General features: G+C 47.2%; 1 non-coding gene across 1 annotated transcript; it reads left to right on the forward strand.

The window, feature by feature from the left end:
• The first annotated feature begins 5,078 nt into the window (after positions 1 to 5,078).
• Positions 5,079 to 5,233, forward strand: LOC131291667 (5.8S ribosomal RNA). The gene has a single exon (XR_009189441.1). It is a non-coding gene; the product is annotated as a 5.8S ribosomal RNA (ribosomal RNA).
• The last annotated feature ends 7,103 nt before the right edge of the window (positions 5,234 to 12,336 follow it).

Here is a 12,336-nt window from a genome sequence, read left to right on the forward strand (position 1 = left end):
TGCAAACCACATGATACCTATAAACGATTAACCCGCCCTAGTTCAATCGTTCGCCAAGTGATGACTTCAGTATGGCTAAGAGAAAAACTTTTAAATGGGAAAAACTCTAAGTCCGAACCTCCGGGTTGAGACTTTCCGCGTCCGGAGGTACGCGTACCGCCTACCCGAAAGATGGTGAATCAGGGGTGTTCGATCAGCAATGGTCGGATACCCCGTCGTAGTCCAACTATGACAACCAAAGTCAAGACCTCCGGGTTGAGACTTTCCGCGTCCGGAGGTACGCGTACCGCCTACCCGAAAGATGGTGAGCTTCTGGGGTATTCGATGAGTCGGATACCCCGTCGTAGTCCAACTATGACAATACAAAGTCAAGACCTCCGGGTTGAGACTTCCGCGTCGGAGGTGGGCGCACCTCCTATCCGAAAGATGATGAATCAGGGGTGTTCGGTCAGCAATGGTCGGATGCCCCGTCGTAGTCCAACTATGACAATCAAAGTCAAGACCTCCGGGTTGAGACTTTCCGCGAGTACAAGCATAAAGGAACACGGACCAAGCCGTACCGAGAGAATCGGTACTAGAGCCCTCGTGGTTCTACATTGAGAGAGCCCTCGTGGTTCTCATTAGGGGCTTTATGCAAGTCGTACTCAATACTGTGGTGTGAAGTATAAAGTATAGTCCTCGCCTGGTCCACGCTGCTTCGGCGGTCCTGGGTAAGATAGTTAATTCTAGCTTGCCCTATAGTGGAATGAGGACACTTAATGCTTCGTCTTTTAGCGGCGGCTAGACTCCTCCTCACGGGGAACGAGTTGACGCGCACAGCGGCGGCTTACGCACTATGGCAATCATGGATGCCTGAAGATTCCGTGAAGTTCTCCCCTGGTCCACGCTGCCTCGGCAGTCCTGGGTAAAATGGAATATTTCCAGCTTGCCCTATAGTGGAAGAGGACTATCCAACAATACAAAGTCAAGACCTCCGGGTTGAGACTTTCCGCGTCGGTGGTGTCGCGCACCGCCTATCCGAAAGATGGTGTAACAGGGGTGTTCGATCAGCAATGGTCGGATGCCCCGTCATAGTCCAACTATGACAACCAAAGTCAAGACCTCCGGGTTGAGACTTTCCGCGTCCGGAGGTACGCGTACCGCCTACCCGAAAGATGGTGTGCTTCTGGGGTATTCGATGAGTCGGATACCCCGTCGTAGTCCAACTATGACAATCAAAGTCAAGACCTCCGGGTTGAGACTTTCCGCGTCCGGAGGTACGCGTACCGCCTACCCGAAAGATGGTGTGCTTCTGGGGTATTCGATGAGTCGGATACCCCGTCGTAGTCCAACTATGACAATACAAAGTCAAGACCTCCGGGTTGAGACTTCCGCGTCCGGAGGTACGCGTACCGCCTACCCGAAAGATGGTGAATCAGGGGTGTTCGATCAGCAATGGTCGGATGCCCCGTCGTAGTCCAACTATGACAATCAAAGTCAAGACCTCCGGGTTGAGACTTCCGCGTCCGGAGGTACGCGTACCGCCTACCCGAAAGATGGTGAATCAGGGGTGTTCGATCAGCAATGGTCGGATGCCCCGTCGTAGTCCAACTATGACAATCAAAGTCAAGACCTCCGGGTTGAGACTTTCTGCGAGTACATGCATAAAGGAACACGGACCAAGCCGTACCGAGAGAATCGGTACTAGAGCCCTCGTGGTTCTACATTGAGAGAGCCCTCGTGGTTCTCATTAGGGGCTTTATGCAAGTCGTACTCAATACTGTGGTGTGAAGTATAAAGTATAGAGTCCTCCACTGGTCCACGCTGCTCCGGCGGTCCTGGGTAAGATAGTTCATTCTAGCTTGCCCTATGTGGAAGAGGACTCAATACCCTACCTGTTGAGCTTGAAACAAAGTCATCACTTGGGCATGCTCATATTGCCATACAATATTCCATTATCTACTAATGAGCATGCAGCTATATGATTATAACCTGTAAACGATTACCCCGCCGTAGTTCAGCGCTTCAACCAAGTGATGACTTCAGTATGGCTAGTGTGTGAAGTATAAAGTATAGTCCTCCCCTGGTCCACACTGCTTCGGCGGTCCTGGGTAAGATAGTTAGTTCTAGCTTGCCCTATGTGGAAGAGGACACCATACTTAATACTGTGGTGTAATGAACAAAGTATAGTCCTCCACTGGTCCACGCTGCTTTGCAGTCCTGGGTAAGATAGTTAGTTCTAGCTTGCCCTATGTGGAAGAGGGCATACAAGACAAAGTATAGTTCTCCCCTGGTCCACGCTGCTCCGGCGGTCCTGGGTAAGATAGTTAATTCTAGCTTGCCCTATGTGGAAGAGGACTCAATACCCTACCTGTTGAGCTTGAAACAAAGTCATCACTTGGGCATGCTCTATAGCCAATCACATGACATTAACCTAAGAGAGCATGCAGCGTATTATCCCAATGCAAAGTAAACGATAGACTCGCCCTAGTTCAGTGCTTCAACCAAGTGATGACTTCAGTATGGCTAGTGTGTGAAGTATAAAGTATAGTCCTCCCCTGGTCCACACTGCTTCGGCGGTCCTGGGTAAGATAGTTAGTTCTAGCTTGCCCTATGTGGAAGAGGACACCATACTTAATACTGTGGTGTAATGAACAAAGTATAGTCCTCCACTGGTCCACGCTGCTTTGCAGTCCTGGGTAAGATAGTTAATTCTAGCTTGCCCTATGTGGAAGAGGGCATACAAGACAAAGTATAGTTCTCCCCTGGTCCACGCTGCTCCGGCGGTCCTGGGTAAGATAGTTAATTCTAGCTTGCCCTATGTGGAAGAGGACTCAATACCCTACCTGTTGAGCTTGAAACAAAGTCATCACTTGGGCATGCTCTATAGCCAATCACATGACATTAACCTAAGAGAGCATGCAGCGTATTATCCCAATGCAAAGTAAACGATAGACTCGCCCTAGTTCAGTGCTTCAACCAAGTGATGACTTCAATTTGGCTAGTGTGTGAAGTATAAAGTATAGTCCTCCCCTGGTCCACACTGCTTCGGCGGTCCTGGGTAAGATAGTTAATTCTAGCTTGCCCTATGTGGAAGAGGACACCATACTTAATACTGTGGTGTAATGAACAAAGTATAGTCCTCCACTGGTCCACGCTGCTCCGGCGGTCCTGGGTAAGATAGTTCATTCTAGCTTGCCCTATGTGGAAGAGGGCATACAAGACAAAGTATAGTTCTCCCCTGGTCCACGCTGCTTCGGCGGTCCTGGGTAAGATAGTTAATTCTAGCTTGCCCTATGTGGAAGAGAGCATACATGAACCAAGAACGAAGGTTATGATCGAGGAATGATTCGACAACTAACCGATGGTATGAAATGTGAAGAATTCAAGCAAGCACACAATCAAGTCATCACTTGGGCATGCTCGATAGCCAACCCTATGACATTAACCTAGTAGAGCATGCGAAAACCAATATATATGTAAACGATGCCCCTCCCTAGTTCAGCGCTTCAACCAAGTGATGACTTCAGAATGGCTAAATCAAATCGGTTCAAAACATACCATCGGTACCCTATTGAAACACACAAGTCGATATCAAACCTCATGATTGTGTAGTCCTCCACTGGTCCACACTGCTCCGGCGGTCCTGGGTAAGATAGTTCATTCTAGCTTGCCCTATGTGGAAGAGGGCACATTACTCAATACTGTGGTGTTATGAACAAAGTATAGTCCTCCACTGGTCCACGCTGCTTCGGCGGTCCTGGGTAAGATAGTTAGTTCTAGCTTGCCCTATGTGGAAGAGGGCATACAAGACAAAGTATAGTTCTCCCCTGGTCCACGCTGCTTCGGCGGTCCTGGGTAAGATAGTTAATTCTAGCTTGCCCTATGTGGAAGAGAGCATACATGAACCAAGAACGAAGGTTATGATCGAGGAATGATTCGACAACTAACCGATGGTATGAAATGTGAAGAATTCAAGCAAGCACACAATCAAGTCATCACTTGGGCATGCTCGATAGCCAACCTCATGACATTAACCTAGTAGAGCATGCGAAAACCAATATATATGTAAACGATGCCTCCCTAGTTCAGCGCTTCAACCAAGTGATGACTTCAGAATGGCTAAATCAAATCGGTTCAAACCATACCATCGGTATCCTATTGAAACACACAAGTCGATATCAAACCTCATGATTGTGTAGTCCTCCACTGGTCCACGCCGCTTCGGCCGTCCTGGGTAAAATGGAACATTCCAGCTTGCCCTATGTGGAAGAGGGCACATTACTCAATACTGTGGTGTGAAGTATAAAGTTCAGTTCTCCCCTGGTCCACGCTGCTTCGGCGGTCCTGGGTAAGATAGTTCATTCTAGCTTGCCCTATGTGGAAGAGGACACTTCATACTTCGTCTCTAAGCGGCGGCTTGACTCCTCCCTACGGGGAACGGGTTTACGCGCACAGCGGCGGCTTACGCACTATGGCAGTCATGGATGCCTTACGTTTCTATGAAAAGTGTGTTCCTCCCCTGGTCCACGCTGCTTCGGCAGTCCTGGGTAAGATAGTTAGTTCTAGCTTGCCCTATGTGGAAGAGGACACGTAGACTTACTGTGGTGTGAAGTATAAAGTTCAGTTCTCCCCTGGTCCACGCCGCTTCGGCCGTCCTGGGTAAAATGGATTCATCCAGCTTGCCCTATGTGGAATGAGGACACTTTATGCTTCGTCTCTAAGCGGCGGCTTGCTCCTCCCTACGGGGAACGGGTATACGCGCACAGCGGCGGCTTACGTTATGGCAGTCATGGATGCCTTACGTTTCCATGAAAAGTGTGTTCCTCCCCTGGTCCACGCTGCTTCGGCAGTCCTGGGTAAGATAGTTAGTTCTAGCTTGCCCTATGTGGAAGAGGACACGTAGACTTACTGTGGTGTGAAGTATAAGGTTCAGTTCTCCCCTGGTCCACGCCGCTTCGGCCGTCCTGGGTAAAATGGATTCATCCAGCTTGCCCTATGTGGAATGAGGACACTTTATGCTTCGTCTCTAAGCGGCGGCTTGCTCCTCCCTACGGGGAACGGGTATACGCGCACAGCGGCGGCTTACGCAAGTTAGTCACCCTCGGCAGTGGATCACTCGGCTCATGGATCGATGAAGACCGCAGCTAACTGCGCGTCATAATGTGAACTGCAGGACACATGAACATTGATAAGTTGAACGCATATTGCACGTCGTGGGAACCTACCATGATGTACAGATGACTGAGCGCTTATATTTGAGAAATGTATCGCATACATTTAACTACGCCGTGACACCCGTCACGAGACGTGCACCATGATGTTAACTAGGGTCGCGACGACCCGCTAGCATTAAAGAACCCGTGGTTTACAATATACTGGCATTGGAATTCGAAGTATTTAGAGCGTCCGTGTTCCCGCGTGAGGCGGAAGTACGAGGAGAAGGCGTGCTTGTGGTGTCTGTGGTGGTGTTTACTGATGTCTAGCTTCAGCTTATTTATTTATTTAAATAGAAGCGAAGATGTCAAAGTAGCGTCGAAGCAGCAGCGGTAGCACAAATGATTCAAGTATGGAAGTTGACCAAAGGAACACAAACAAACTAGCGTATGGGCAATGGAAGGTATCAGTGAGTTAAACCACACGCGGGCTAACAGCCCGTTAACCGAGTCCAACGGTACATATTGGACATTGAAACAAAGTAGTCGCAAGCCAGATGTGACGATAACAACCGCAAGGTACATAAGCCTCAGTTCATGTGTGACAACCCCCTGAATTTAAGCATATTAATAAGGGGAGGAAAAGAAACCAACCGGGATTCCCTGAGTAGCTGCGAGCGAAACGGGAGAAGCTCAGCACGTAGGGGTGGCGGCCTGTCCGTCTATCCGATTCCGTGTACTGGTGCGTCTCACTATCCGTCATCTTAGCGCTTTTCAAGTCCAACTTGACCAACTTGATATCATGTGGAGCTTATGCTCTGGGAAAACCATCTAACACCTGTACCACCCTTTTGGGTACCACCGATCTCGTCACTATGTTCGGGCCAAATATAGGTTATAACATGCCCAACATATAATTGTTCTACACCAAGTCTCTATCTCTTACCGCCTGCTCGGTATTTTACTCGTAAGTCCAAATTTCACAACTTGTACTTTTTGGCCCAATGTACTCGAGTTTCAATTTTGGTAACATTTTTCGACTTTGACACTTAATAACTTCCAAATCATGCTAGTTAGCGCTTTGCTTTCTTCTAGTCGTATCTAGCGCTGGGTGTTACCTTTCCAAAACATATCCTAGCTTAACAATCCATGCCATACAGCCGGAGCTATACGGTGCACAAGTCAAATCCATTTTAGCCATGTTTCATTTTTGCTAATTTTTGACCACTCGTATCACCCTTCCAGAGTGGTCCGATCTTCTCGCTTTCTATGGACGACTTTTAGGTCTCGTAGAGGCAAACTTATAAGTATTCTACGTCAACCCGCTATCTCTTACCGCTTGCTCGGTATTCTTGGTCTTGTGTGATTTTTGGCCATTTTGGTATTATTTTTCCACTTTGTCGCTTAATAACTCAGTTTTGCTCAACACTTAGCGCTTCGGTTGTTTGGGATTATAGTTAGCGCTCGGTTCGACCTTTCCAACACTGATCTAAGCTTGTCGATCCGTTCCATACAGCCTGAGTTATTCGCGATACCGTGTTTCAATCCATTTCTCAAGTCTCGTTTTGGTCCAACTTTGAACCAGCCATATCACCCTGATGGGTACCTCCGATCTTCTCGCTCTATATTGGCCAAAGTTAGGTCTTGTGACAACGTACTTATGATTGTTCTACGCCGTGTTCGTAGCTCTTATCGTTCGCCCGCTATTTTCGATCATAAGGTGAATTTTCGCCTCTAAACCACCATTTTTCACCTTTGCCCTCTAATATGACCGACTTGCTCAACACCTAGCGCTTCGCTTGGTAGGACACATAGCTAGCGCTCGTCAAGACCTTTCCAACGCATATCCAAGCTTTCCGATCCGAGCCATACAGCCTGAGCTATAGGCGATACCGTTTTTCCCATTTTCTTGGTCACATGCACTTTAGGGTACCCCTTTTTGCCTTTGACCCTTAATACCTCCTCCGGGTCACTAGTAGGCGCTCAGCTTGGTAGGAAACATAGCTAGAGCAGGCCTTCACCTTTCCAAAACTGCCTCAAGTGTACCGATCCGACATCTAGAACCAAAGTTATGGTCATTCCTATCATGCTCTACTTTCATGGTCAACCTCCACCAAGCACACCTAGGTTGGACCAACTTTCACCAACTCATCTCGAACCCCAAATTTGCTTCGACCTACTAGGTTTCCCTAGCAAAGTGGCCAAAACATCCATTACAACACGACTGGTCTTTCTGGTGGTCGACCTAGGCGACTTTGTTCGACGACCACCACCCCATGGAACTAAAAGACGTCCCTTGATACGGACCACCGATACATTTTCCGGCCTGTCTAAACTACACTCATCGAAATTTTTTTGGGTCCCCACCGTCATACAAGTTTGCCTAGGTCAAGTTTTTCTTCCGGATCGGCCGCGGACCTCACTTTTCATTATCTAGGGAGGCCATAGGGCCCCAAAAGGGGTTTTTTAAAATTTTCGACACTTTCGACTTTGGTCGGATTTTTTCCGATTTTGGTCCGACCTAGGGACTTGGTGGTCCAAGGAGCCTCGGGACCAAACTTTTTTCTCAGGGGTCCCTACCTCCATACAACTTTGCCTAGGTCAATTTTTTGTTCCAAATCGACCGCGGATTTCACTTTTCAATATCTGGGGCTCGTGTAGAGTCCGAATATGAGGTTTTCTCATTTTTCGACATTTTCGACTTTTTTCGACTTTTTTCGGGTTTTTCGACCTAGGGGTCCGCCGAACAAATTTTGGGTCAAAAATTTTTATTGAACTAGTCGAAAGTACGCAAAAAGATAAGACTTTTTGCCGAAGACACCATGCCCCGGAACCGACTCCTTCCCCTTCAAAATTGGGGACAAACGTGATTTTTGAAACTTTTCCTTAGGGAGCCCAAGACTTAGAAAATTTTCAAATTCTCGATTTTTCGATTGCGAGCTAGCGCTTTGCGGTCTTGGGCAATGTTGTAGATCTCGACGAGATAAGACTTTTTGGTCAAGGGACATTTTGCCCTCCGACCCCTCCTTCCCCCCGCAAATCGCCCCCCAAAGTGCAATTTTTGCATTTTCACCTCTTTGCACGCACTGTTCGGCCCAAATGGCCACTTTCTATGGGTCTGAGCGCTTTGCGGTCTTGGGCAAACTTTTAGAGCGTACCAAGCCCTAATTTTAATTCTTCTACACCACCTTCGTACCTCTTCATCCCTGGCCGCTATTCGCGTACCAAGGTAATTGTTCATTTTGTCAATCATTTTTCATCTTTGACTGCTTATATCGGCCTTGCCATGAACCGATAGCGCTTCGCTGTGTTCTAACGTAAGTTAGTACTAGCTCAATACCTTTCCAAATCATGTCTTAGATTGTCATTTGCTTGCATACAGCCGGAGCTATGAGCGATACCGTAAAAAGTACCGAAACTTGGAAAAATCCTTTGATCGCCCATATCCCCCCTTTGGGGGCCAGATATCGAAAAAAGTTCTGATTCAAAAAGTTGCGCATTACCGTGTTTCTAGTTATGCCTAGAACATTTCACTTCGCTAGCTGGCCTGCAACTTAGCCGTAATTGGGATTTTAGGGTGTTCTTGGAGGGCCCATTTCCTGCGACTTGGTATCTTTTGGGCCCAATGTTTCTCTAATATCTCCACGAGTTTTCCAGATAGCCTTTTCAAACTTTTCAGGGTGCCTAGAACACCTCAAGACCTTTCCAACGCTATGCCGTTTGCCTCGCTCGGACATCTACAGCCAAAGTTATTCGAGGTACACGGTACCTTACCCTGTTTTCTCAGTACTTGGTCGAAAATTTCGATCAGCCATATGACCGACTTGGACAACCCTGAGCGGGTTGGCCCCATATAACTAAACTTTCGTCTCGTGGAGGCAAACTTATAAATATTCCACGTCAACTCGCTATCTCGTACCGCCTTGACGGTATACTTGGTCCAAGGGCCATTTCCAGCGACTTGGTCGCAATTTCGCTCTAAGTTTCGCTAATACCTTCGTCCGTGGACATGGTGATTTTTTGTTCGTATTTTTCCTTGATAGTCCCACTCAAGACTATTCCATACCAGAGCCAAGCGTCCCGCTAAGTGCCATACAGCCTGAGCAGTAATTCATGAAAGGTACCTCTACCAGTTTTTGCCATACTTGGGTACAAACTTTGGATCGCCCATATCTCCACTTTGGAGGCCAGCCAGCACCTTGGCCTCATATACTTTTTGTTGGTCATACCATGCACCAAATATAATTGTTCTACGCCAACTTGCTATCTCTTCTCCAACTTGCCGTTATTCTTGGTCCAAGTCCCATTTCATTCGTTTTTGGACCCATTTTGCTATATGTTTCACTAATAGCTTCGGCCATGGACAAGCTGATTTTCTATTTGTATTTTTCCTTGATAGTCCCACTCAAGACCATTCCAAAACACACCGCAGCTTGTCGCTCGGTGGCAAACTGACCGAGTTATAATTCATGAAAGGTACCTCAACTTGGTACACCACGTGGTCGGCCCAAACCATAAACCGACCAAACGACCGACTTGGAGCACCCTGACCGGGTTGGCCCCATATAATGAAAGTTGCGTCTCTACACGCCCAACTTATGAATATTCTACGCCAAGTCGCTATCTCTTACCGGTAAGCCGGTATTCACCTTCCAAGGGGGATTTTGGTCAAGTGCCATTTCCTGCGACTTGGTCCCCGAATACGACCATCATCACCTAATATCTCCGTGGTCTTTCAACTCAGCCTCATGAAACTTTCAGGGTAGATAGGTCTCCCCGAGACCTTTCCAACGGTGAGCCGTTTGCCTCGCTCGGCCATATACAGCCGAAGTTATTAATGGTACTTGGTACCTTACCCTGTTTTTTCCATACTTGTTCGTACTTGGGTACAAACTTTGTATCGCCCATATCTCCACTTTGGAGGCCAGCCAGCACCTTGGCCTCATATACTTTTTTGTTGGTCATACCATGCACTAAATATAATTGTTCTACGCCAACTTGCTATCTCTTCTCCAACTTGCCGTTATTCTTGGTCCAAGTCCCATTTCATTCGTTTTCGGACCCATTTTGCTATATGTTTCACTAATAGCTTCGGCCATGGACAAGCTGATATTCTGTTTGTATTTTTGCTTGATAGTCCCACTCAAGACCATTCCAAAACACACCGCAACTTGTCGCTCGGTGGCAAACTGACCGAGTTATAATTCATGAAAGATACCTCAACTTGGTACACCATGTGGTCGGCCCAAACCATATACCGACCAAACGACCGACTTGGAGCACCCTGACCGGGTTGCCCCCATATAATGAAAGTTGCGTCTCTACACGCCCAACTTATGAATATTCTACGCCAAGTCGCTATCTCTTACCGGTAAGCCGGTATTCACCTTCCAAGGGTGATTTTGGTCAAGTGCCATTTCCTGCGACTTGGTCCCCGAATTGGACCATCATCACCTAATATCTCCGTGGTCTTTCAACTCAGCCTCATAAAACTTTCAGGGTAGATAGGTCTCCCCAAGACCTTTCCAACGGTGAGCCGTTTGCCTCGCTCGGCCATCTACAGCCGAAGTTATTATTGGTACTTGGTACCTTACCCTGTTTTTTCCATACTTGTTCGTACTTGGGTACAAACTTTGGATCGCCCATATCTCCACTTTGGAGGCCAGCCAGCACCTTGGCCCCATATACTTTTTTGTTGGTGATACCATGCACCAAATATAATTGTTCTACGCAAGCTTGCTATCTCTTCTCCAACTTGCGGTTATTTTTGACTCAAGTCCCATTTCCATAGTTTTTGGTACCAATTTGCTCTATGTTTCGCTAATAGCTTCGCCCAAGGACTTTGTGATTTTTTGTTCGCATTTTTCCTAAATAGTCCCACTCAAGACTATTCCAAATCACACCTTAGCTTGTCGCTCAGTGCCATACAGCCAGAGTTTTAATTCATGAAAGGTACATCACCTTGGTACACCACGTGGTCGGTCCAAACCATCAACCAACCATATGACCGACTTCGAGTCGAGCTAGCGGCTAGGCTCAATATAATGAAATGCGTGTCTTGATGCGGGCTACTGACGGTCTGAACAATGTAGCTCGCTAGCTCGTCTCTAAACTTGTGTTTTGGTCGAATATTGGGTGTTCATGTACCACTTCGGGTAACATGGACTTTGGTGCAACTTTACCACTTGTGCACTTAATAACTTCCCGGTCATTCAAGTCTTTGCCTTCATACTTTCAGGGTAGTTAGGTCTCGTCGAGACCTTTCCATACATATGCCAAACTCATCGATCGGACATCTATAGCCCGAGTTATTCGCGGTACACCGTACCTTACCCTGTTTTTTCCTCAATTGGGTACAAACCTTGGAACACCCATATCGCCCCTTTAGAGACTAGCTGGCACGTTGGCCTCATATAATGATAAGTGCACCTCAACTAGGGCTACTGACGGTCAGAACATTTCAACTTGCTAGCTCGGGCCCACACTTGTGTTTTTCTCGAATATATGGTTCAAGTGTGCCACTTTGGGCACTTTTGGACATTTTGTCCCCACACAACTTTCTTGCCTTGGTAGATAGGGTCTTGTGATCTTGGGCAAAAAGATGCACCAAGATAAAGTCTAACTTTCGTTCTTGTACCGCAAAGCGCTATCTCAAACACCCGAGGAGATAGAAAGTGATTATGTTCGGTATATCGGTCTTCCATGGCCTACTATGGTAAACCCCTGCAGGTATGCAACCGAAGGTGCTTGGTACATGTATTTGGTGCAATATCGGTGCAAAGTAGGTGTTTCCTTGATCGGGCTATAACTTTCTTGGTTGATGTTGGATTGCTTTGCGGTCTTCGGGGGATAGTTAGGGAACATGTTGGCCAACATTTCCTTATTCCTCAGCCTGGCCGTACCTCTTACCGTCTAGGCGGTATACATGCTCTAAGTTGGAACTTGTGTTCCTTTGGGTAACTTCTCTGACTTTGACGCTTAATAACTTTCGTTCATATGCAGTCTAAGCTCTGCAACTCTCAGGAAAGCTAGTACTACTCATTTCCTTTCCATATCAGTCTTTGGCTTGTCGATCCGATGTCTACAGCCTTACTTATTCACGTTCCCTGTGAAGGTAGGTTTTTGCCCATTTTCCAGTTCATGTGGTAACATTCCCAGACTTTGCCGGCTTTCTCTTCATGTGGTAACTTGCTTGCTCATG

Source organism: Anopheles ziemanni (genome assembly GCF_943734765.1).
Source record: "Anopheles ziemanni chromosome X unlocalized genomic scaffold, idAnoZiCoDA_A2_x.2 X_unloc_120, whole genome shotgun sequence".
NCBI lineage: Eukaryota > Metazoa > Arthropoda > Insecta > Diptera > Culicidae > Anopheles > Anopheles ziemanni.